This window comes from Octopus sinensis, linkage group LG27, assembly GCF_006345805.1.
Source record: "Octopus sinensis linkage group LG27, ASM634580v1, whole genome shotgun sequence".
Lineage (NCBI taxonomy): Eukaryota > Metazoa > Mollusca > Cephalopoda > Octopoda > Octopodidae > Octopus > Octopus sinensis.
In genome coordinates, this window is record NC_043023.1 from 3,902,943 (window position 1) to 3,913,710 (window position 10,768).

Consider the following 10,768-nt stretch of genomic DNA (forward strand, 5'->3'; position numbering starts at 1 on the left):
TTTCAACACACTGTTAAGTTTGTATGTATGTGTCGCGGTATCAACCAGACTATTGGATATTGTTATATATCACTGGTCACAGTGCACTTTGCATGGTTTTAGCTTTCCAATGATTTCACCCCGCTGGCTAGGCATGCGGGCCAACATTCCGCCTGAATGGAGCTGAGTGAACTGGAACGACATGAAATTCTTGTCCGGGAATTGAAACCATGATCTCACGGTCATGAGAGCAATACTCCTAACCACTAAGCCATGCACCTTCACACACACACACACACACACACACATTTTACCTTTTACTTAATTCAGTCGTTAGACTGCGGCCATGCTGCAGCACCACCTTAGCATATTTTAGTTGAACGAATTGACCCCAGAACTTCTTTTTTAATGCCTGTTACTTATTTTGTTGGTCTCTTTTTGCTGAACCACTAAGTTACAGGGACACAAAGACAGACACACACACACATATATATATATATAATTCATATGATAGGCTTCTTTCAGTTTCTGTTTACAAAATCCTCTCACAAGGCTTTGATTGGCCGGAGACTATAGTAGAAAACACATACACAAGGTGCCATGCAGTGGGACTGAACCTGGAACCATGTGGTTGAGAAACTAGCTTCTTGCTACACAGCCATGTCTGTACCTATATATATATATAAATGTATATTTATATCAAAGTATCATTAGAGACAGAAATTCCCATAAATTCATCAAATCAGAATATTATATTTAATACTTACTATTCATGTTCAAATTTGCCGACTACACCTGTTTCATGAGGTTCTATACTATGTTCTTAAGATACCCAGTCTCTTACAGAACCTCCCCTTGAACACGAATAGTAAGTATTAAATACAATATTCTATGACATGGTTGAATTTATGTTCTGATTTGAGGAATTTTATGGAGATTTCTCTCTCTAATGATACTTTGATATATATGTATTTATTTATTGAGAATAATTCAATTTGATATTCTTAATTTGAATATCTCATCTGTGTGACACCGGAATTGATATTCCCTTATTATTATAATATATATATATGTGTGTGTGTGTGTGTGAAGGGCATTCAGTCATAAAAACCATGCCATAACAAGCAATGAAGCCTGGTGCATTCTTCTGGCTTGCCAGCTCCTCTCAAACAGTCCAACCCATGCCAGCATGGAAAACAGACGTTAAATGATGGGTGATATATTTGTGTAGAGGTACATGGCTTAGTGGTTAGTGTGTTTGACTCATGATCATAAGATTCTGGTTTCAATTCCTGGACTGAGCAATTCATTGTTTTTCTTGGAGCAACGCACGTCATTTCATGTTGTTCCTATTCACTGAGCTGGCAAAAATGAGTCATACCCTGTGACAGATCTGCGTCCCTGTTCTGTCATAGAAACCTGGAAGTTGGCCCCTCTGAGTCTGTACGACTCTGCAAGGTTCTTTATCATATATATATATATATATATATATATATATATATATATATATACATTCTCAAACCGGCAAAGGGTACTACAGTAAATTATTTTACGCAGTATTACTTCCGTAATTTAGCACACCAAAACGAGGACTTTTGAAAGATAACCACAAGTGTAATAGGTAGAACTACATACATATTCGACCTTGTACAGATGTCTAGTGTGTAGTTCTGCAAATTATATTTGTATAGACGCTCATACTGAAGATCTACAGATAAATTATGTAATTTGTTAATAGTGAAACATATATTTTTATTACTTTCCATTTGTCTTGCTCGCTTACATTTCTGGTGTTTGCTAAATTTTCTAGAGAACATTTCTTAGTGGTAAGACCATAGCGGATATACTTTTAGCGTTAGGGTGTCCACATAGTGGTAATCCCTCTTATATGTAATACTATTTACTGAACCTCAATTTTTTAATTATGCTAGACCACTGGTGTTAAATTGATGTTATCAAATTAATATCCAATTTTTCACCCTCATTTTAATTTTTAATTATATATATATATATATATATATAATAGGTGTGTATGCACACACGTATACACTCAGTGTAAACATGTAGTTAAGGATTCAGAAGATTTAAATGCATTTCCTGCTGTAATGAGAATTTAAGGGATAGGGGCCAAATTAATACGTTCTTTTCATTTTGACTGGCATGAAACTCCGTCCCCTATTTTTACCATCTCCATGTTACCTGCCTTCCTCCCACAACTCTCAGGATTACCCTTTTCCCCTCGCCTCCCAAAACAATAGCCACGCCCACCATTACTTTTCCTTTCGTTTTCATTCCACTTTTATCTTGGTTCTTTGAAGTCCCTTGTGTTTGCGACAAGGGGACATGGGTCTCTTGGTTTTTCAAATACACACACATATATATATACATATATACACACACACATGTATATACATATATATACACACACGCACACATATATACACACATGCACACATATATATATATGCACACACACACACACACATATACACACACACACACACACACACATATATATACACACACACACATATATATACACTCACACATATATATATACATGCACACACACACACACACATATATATATATATATACACACACACACATACGTATATGCGCATACAGGGTGGCGCAGAAGTCACGAAGGGGTTTCAATATTTAATATCTTGTTTATCTCATTTAAAAATTGCGATATTTTCGTAGGTAAGTTATAGAAAAAGAATGTGAGATTTTATTTCCCCAAGATGTGAAAGATGGCATTTTTTAAATAGCATCCGTTTTCCACATCACATAAACAACGTACTCCTTTGTAAGGTATTTTCCATAACAGCCCTTAATGTTTGTAGCCCCAGTCATCTAATTTCTGTTCTAATGTTGTTTTTGAGACTTACTCTTTTACTTGTTTCAGTCATTTGATTGTGGCCATGCTGGAGCACCGTCTTTAGCTGAGCAAATCGAGCCCAGGACTTATTCTTTGTAAGCCTAGTACTTACTCTATCGGTCTCCTTTACCGAACCACTAAGTTATGGGGACGTAAACACACCAGCATCGATTGTCAAGCGATGTTGGGGGAGACAAACACACACTCACACATATATATATATATATATATATCTACACAATGGGCTTCTTTCAGTTTCCATCTACTAAATCTACTCACAAGGCTTTGGTCGGCCCGAGGCTATAGTAGAAGACACTTGCCCAAGGTGCCACGCAGTGGGACTGAACCCGGAACCATGTGGTTGGTAAGCAAGCTACTTACCAGACAGCCACTCAAATTTTTTTCCTGAAGACAGCTCCATAGAAAAAAGTCTGGAGTGGTTAGATCCGGAGAACGAGATGGCCAATTTATCTCTGAAAATTAAGAAATTTATTTTTTATCAAAACTTTGCCTGAGTGTTTCCTTGGTGTTCCTTATTGTTTGGGCTGCGGCTCCCTCCTGCTGAAACCACATATAAGGCATATCTTGAACCGCTGGGTGTAAGAAATTTGGGATCATGGATCGGTGTTTGTCTCCAGGAACAGTAACAGTGTCTCCTTCCTCATTTTCGAAGAAATAAGGTCCTATCACTTTTTTCGAAGTCATTCCACACCAGATGGTACCCTTAATGGGATGCAGCTGTCTTTGATGGATTGCTGTAGGGTTTTCTGGACCCCAAATCCTGCAGCTTTGTTTATTAATGAATCCATTCAAATGAAAATGGGTTTTATCTGCCATAATCAATTTATGGGTGGAGGCACGTGGCTTAGTGGTTAGGGTGTCAGCACCATGATCGTAAGATTGTGGTTTCGATTCCTGGACCAGGCGATGCGTTGTGTTCTTGAGCAAAACACTTCATTTCACCTTGCTCCAGTCCACTCAGCCAGCAAAATTGAGTAACGCTGCAATGGACTGGCGCCCCATCTAGTTGGGGAACACATATGCCATTGAAACAGGGAAAATAAACGCGCCCATGAGCTTGGCTAAGCCTTAAAAGGGCGCGTTTATTTTATTATCATATATATGTATGTATGTATACATATACACACACACATACGCATATATATATATATATGTTAAGGCGTGTGGCTTAGTGGTTAAGGTGTCAGCATCATGATCATAAGATTGTGGTTTCGATTCCTGTACCGGGCGACACGTGTTCTTGAGCAAAACACTGCATTTCACATTGCTCCAGGGCCCGGTTTCTATGGCGTATGTGTTTCCCAGCTGGACGGGACACCAGTCCATCAAAGCGTTACTCATTTTTGCCAGCTGAGTAGACTGTAGCAACGTGAAATGAAGTGCCTTAGAAGGGCACATTTATTTATTCTAATCAATTTATGGAGAACTTCTGGGTTTTCTCTTGCTAATTCTTGGAATTTTGTGGCATATTATAATTCAGCAGGATAGTCTGGTTCTTCCAGATTTTGCACTGATCGGATTTTATACAGAAAAGATCCATTGTTTTTAAAATCCGTTGGAGTGATGTCCTGCAGCTTTCAACTCATCCAGAACATCTTCATGTTGATGTTGTTGGGTCTCCTTCAATACCATCCCTCACATGCCTGACTATGGCTTTGTTTCCAATGGAACAAGGTCTACTTATTCTTGGAAGGTCACTTACCAATCCTTGATCCACAAATTGACTAATTAATTGATTTAGATGATTCATTGCTCCATAATTACAACAAATATGCTCGTTGAGTCCGAATTATTCATCCTTGGTTTTCACAATAAAATTTCACAATTTGTGTTCACTGTTCATTAGTGTACTTTTCCAGGCTTAAATTTTAGAGTCGTCTGTGTATAAATATGAAATAAAACAAGAATTAAATATTTATTAAAAATGTTATTAAATACTGAAACCCCTTTGTGACATCTGGGCCACCCTGTATATATATATATATATATATATATATATATATACATATATGTACACATTACTTAATAAATTGTATGATATAGACCTGATAGTTTGCTGGTGAAGCACATTCCATATGTATGTATGTGTGTGTGTATATATTTATACATATATGTACACATATATACAGGTGCATATGCATATATATATCTATATATATACACACACACACACCATATACACAGGTGTATGTGCATATATATATACACATACACGTAAACATACATACATATATGTATATATATATATATGTGCATATATCTCTATATATATGTGCATATATATATGTACGTGTATATATATCTATCTATCTATCTATACATATGTACATATATGTATACACATACACAGGTGTTTGTGCATATGTATATATACATACATATATGTGTGTGTGTATATATATACACACTCACACATACACATTCACATATGCACACATACACACATATTATTGGTGATTGTCAAAGCAAAGTCCTAGGATAATCTTAAATCTGTCTTAACATTCTTGGAGCGGTCATAGGTGTGTTTAACAAGAGTGGAATTTTGGGTGTTTTAATTTTATTTTTAACTTAAATTTTTATTATTTAAAAACAAAAAAAAAGCAACAAAAATATCACAAAGCAAAGCAAAAAAAGAAAAACAACAAAAACAATGCCTTCTTTGCCATTGAATAATCATAGTTTTTTTTCTTGTATTTTTATTTCTTTGTGTTTGTATTTTTGTCTTTAATCTTGAAGCCTGGTATTTATTCTATTCCTACTTTTGCCGAGCTGCTAAGTTACAAGGATGTAAACAAACCAACACTGGTTTTCAAGTTGTGGTGCTGGGAGAAAACACAAACTGAAGGACACACACACATACATACATATACACACTCATACACACATACATACATATACACACATACATATATACACACACTCATACACACATACATACATACATATACACACTCATACACACATACATACATATATACACACACTCATACACACATACATACATACATACATACATATACACACATACATATATACACACACTCATACACACATACATACATACACACACTCATACACATATACACATACATACATATATATATACACACATACATACATATACACACACATACATACATATACACACTCATACACACATACATATATATACACACATACACACACTCATACACACATACATACATACACACACTCATACACACATACATACATATATATACACTCATACATACATATACACACATACATACATACATATATATACACACACATACATATGCACGCACAGATCTTTCATTTTTTGCTTGTTTCAGTCATTGGACTGCAGCCATGCTGGGGCACCACTATTTTGGTTGAATGAATCCACCCCCCAACACTTACTTTTTTTTAAGCCTGGTACTTATCACCAAAGAGTACCAAAGATTCCTCACCCTCTATAAACAGTAAGGACCCAGTTCTGAACAGCTAGGGTTTCAAGGGTCCACAACTCCTCTCTGCCAAACAACCCCAAAGATCTACAAAGAACATTTGGACCAATTTTTATCTGAGGTACCAGAGGAACCTGCATCATGGTAAGAAATACAGAAGGAAGCACCTCTGTCTAGTCCGTTTCTTGAATTTATCAGAACTGGTTCAAGAGTAAGGGCTGAAAAGTGAGTGTGAAATAAAAGCCAATCACACTATAAGTGGTGCTCCAGTATGGCCACAAACCGCTGAAACCAGTAAAATTAATGCCATATGAGGGGAATCATCATCATCATCATTTAGCGTCCGTTTTCCATGCTAGCATGGGTTGGACGGTTCTACTGGGGTCTGTGAAGCCAGAAGGCTTCATCAGGCCCAGTCAAATCTGGCAGTGTTTCTACGGCTGGATGCCCTTCCTAACGCCAACCACTCCGTGAGTGTAGTGGGTGCTTTTTACGTGCCACCCGCACTGGTGCCAGACAGAGCTGGCAAACGGCCACGAACGGATGGTGCTTTTTATGTGCCACCGGCACGACGGGCCAGGCGAGGCTGGCAACGGACACGAAACGGGGCGGTGCTGGCAACGGTCGCGAAACGGAAAGTTCTCTTACATGCCACCGGCACTGGTAACACATCTGCAATTTCCATTGATCGATTTCGATTCTGATCCTCACTTGCCTCAATGGGTCTTCACAAGCAGAGTTTCGACATGCCACCGGCACTGGTAGCACATCCGCAATTTCCATTGATCGATTTCGATTCTGATCCTCACTTGCCTCAACACGTCTTCACAAGTAGAGTTTTGTGTCCCAAGAAGGGAAGGTATGCATACGTAGGCTGGCTCCATCCCATGTAGAAGGCCACGGGTTGTGGACTCACTTGTCCTGCCGGGTCTTCTCGCGCACAGCACACTTCCAGAGGTCTCGGTCTCTAGTCATTTCCTCAGTGAGACCTAAAGTTCGAAGGTCGTGCTTCACCACCTCGTCCCAGGTTTTCCTGGGTCTGCCTCTTCCACAGGTTCCCTCAACCTTTAAAGAAATGTTTGTGTTCGTATGTATATATGTGTGTATACTGATGCCATGTGAAAAGTATCCAGTCCACACTGAATTGGTTGGCATTTGGAAGGGCTTTGTTCAGGTGTAAAAACCATGCCAAAATTGACCTCACCTGTGCTGGTGCCATGTAAAAAGCTCTCAGTCTACTCTACGGGGTGGTTGGTGATATAAGAGACATCAGATGTATGCGAGAGAAAAGATGGGCTGATGTGACGGCGAGCTGGCAGAAATGTTAGCACGCTGGCCGAAATGCTTAGCGGTATTTCGTCTGCCGTTACGTTCTGAGTTCAAATTCCGCTGAGGTTGACTTTGCCTTTCATCCTTTCGGGGTCGATAAATCAAGTACCAGTTATGCACTGGAGTCGATGCAATCGACTTAATCCCTTTGTCTGTCCTTGTTTGTCACCTCTATGTTTAACCCCTTGTGGGTAGTAAAGAAATAGGTATTTCGCCTGCCGTTACGTTCTGAGTTCAAATTCCGCCGAGGTCGACTTTGCCTTTCATCCTTTCGGAGTTGATAAATTAAGTACCAGTTACGCACTGGGGTCGATGTAATCGACTTAATCCATTTGTTTGTCCTCACTGTGTTTAGCCCCTTGTGGGTAGTAAAGAAATAAGTATTTCGTCTGCCGGTACGTTCTGAGCTCAAATTCCGCCGAGGTCGACTTTGCCTTTCATCCTTTCGGGGTTGATAAATTAAGTACCAAGCCCCTTGTGGGTAGTAAAGAAATAGGTGTTAGGAAGGGCATCCAGCTGTAAAAACCATGCCAAAGCAGACACAGTAGCTTGATGTAGTCTCCTACCAAGCCAGCTCCTGTTAATCGTTCTACCCATGCACGCATGGAAGACAGGCGTTAAATGATGATGATGATACACACACACACACACAGACGTGTATAACACATAAACAGTGCATGAATGATTGCTTTAAGATACACGGCATACTCTATAATATAAATTGGACATGGGTGAGCGTTATATTCTTTCTTGTCTTGAGGTTCACAGCCAAACTGCTGGGTGGATTCGCGTGAAAAATGGCACACATGTGGAGACGGGTGCATAGATTGGAATGCAGTTTGAATTTTTTTCCTAACCCCCATACTTACCGAGAAAATCAATTAAAACGTTTTCTTATGGAATTCCCCTCTTTCTTCTGACATTAAAAGAACCAGTTGCTTAGAATCTGTTTTCTGACGGGTTGGGGTCAGGAAATTTTCATATAGCTGGAGGCTCCAATCGAAACAGGGGACCCGAAAACATAAGGTTGAGAAACACTGTTATAGATTATGTCTAACCGAGAACAATCACATCCACATCATCCAAACAGACCAAGTGAAACTGGGCTTAGCTGCTAGTTTATTTATAAATATGCCTGCTCAAGTATCATAATAACATGAAACTATCAGTAGCTCTTTTGGTTGTGTATCTCTCCCTGGATGGGGCACATTTTTTGTTGATTCTACCCCTATTGGATCTTTAGACTATATATGTATGCTAATATTTATTTCTTTATTGCCCACTGAGGGCTAAATATAGAGGGGACAAACAAGGACAGACAAAGGGATTAAGTCGATTACATCGACTCCAGTGTACTTATTTAGTCAACCCCGAAAGGATGAAAGGTAAAGTCGACCTCAACGGAATTTGAACTCAGAACGTAATCGCAGACAAACTACCTGTTTCTTTACTACCCACAAGGGGCTAAACACAGAGAGGAGAAACGGATTAAGTTGATTATATCAACCCCAGTGCGTAACTTAATTTATCGATCCCGAAAGGATGGAAGGCAAAGTCGACCTTGGCGGAATTTGAACTCGACGAAACACCGCTAAGCATTTTGCCCAGTATGCTAATATTGAATGGTCTGAAGGAGTGCTCCACACTGCATTGGTGGGTAAATATTTTTTATTTGTTGGTTAACAAGGCTACCAATGCTTTCATGTAAAGTGGTCTCTTAACAATTATCTAGCCTGCCGCATGAGAACGTTGGTACTTGTCTCCATCTTGAATGATGCATATTTCCGGATGCACATTACTAAGTTGGCGACAGAATACAGGCAGTTTACCGGACGGATCCTTAGAACTTTCAGAATGAGAAAATAGGAAACTATAATTGTCCTCAGCCATGTAGATTGCTGCTCCCAACTATGGTGGTCACTACACAGTGTAAAGTTAATGTCAGAACTCGAACCAATGCAGCAAAGCTACACAAGATTGTCTCAGTGTGGTATGTCAGCCACTAGGTGAGACCAAAATAGTTAAGACTTTACTCCCTAGAATGAAGGAAGGAAAGGTATGCAGTGATAGTCACCTGGAAAATCCTAGAACTTGTACCTAACTTTGGCATTGAATGGTATGAATGAATGCTCCACAATGCATTGGAGGATAAATATTTTTTGTTTATTGGTTAACAAGGCTACCAATGCTTTCATGTAAAGCAGTCTCTTAACAATTATCTAGGCCTGCCGCATGAGAACGTTGGCTCTTGTCTTCATCTTGAATGATGCATATTTCCGGATGCACATTACTAAGTTGGCGACAGAATACAGGCAGTTTACCGGATGGATCCTTAGAACTTTCAGAATGAGACAGCAGGAATCTATGATGGTCCTATGGAAGACATTTGTCCTCAGCCATTTAGATTATTGCTCCCAACTATAGTGGTCACCACACAGTGTAAAATTAATGACAGAACTCGAACCAATGCAGCAAAGCTACACCAAATTGTTTCAGTGTGACATATCAGCTACTGGGTGAAACCAAAAAAGTTAAGACTTTACTCCCTAGAATGAAGGAAGGAAAGGTATGCAGTGATAGACACCTGGAAAATCCTAGAACTTGTACCTAACTTTGGCATTGAATGGTATGAATATTTTCTATTTGTTGGTTAACAAGGCTACCAATGCTTTCATGTAAAGCGGTCTCTCAACAATTATCTAGCCTGCTGCATGAGAACGTTGGTACTTGTCTCCATCTTGAATGATGCATATTACTAAGTTGGCGACAGAATACAGGCAGTTTACCGGCTGGATCCTTAGAACTTTCAGAATGAGAAAATAGGAAACTATAATTGTCCTCTGGAAGACATTTGTCCTCAGCCATGTAGACTGCTGCTCCCAACTATGGTGGTCAGCACAAAGTGTAAAATTAATGACAGAACTCGAACCAATGCGGCAAAGCTACACAAGATTGTCTCAGTCTGATATGTCAGCTACTGGGAGAGACTGAAAAAGTTAAGACTTTACTCCCTAGAATGAAGGAAGGAAAGGTATGCAGTGATAGACACCTGGAAAATCCTAGAAGAGCTTGTACCTAACTTTGGCATTGAATGGTATGAATGAAT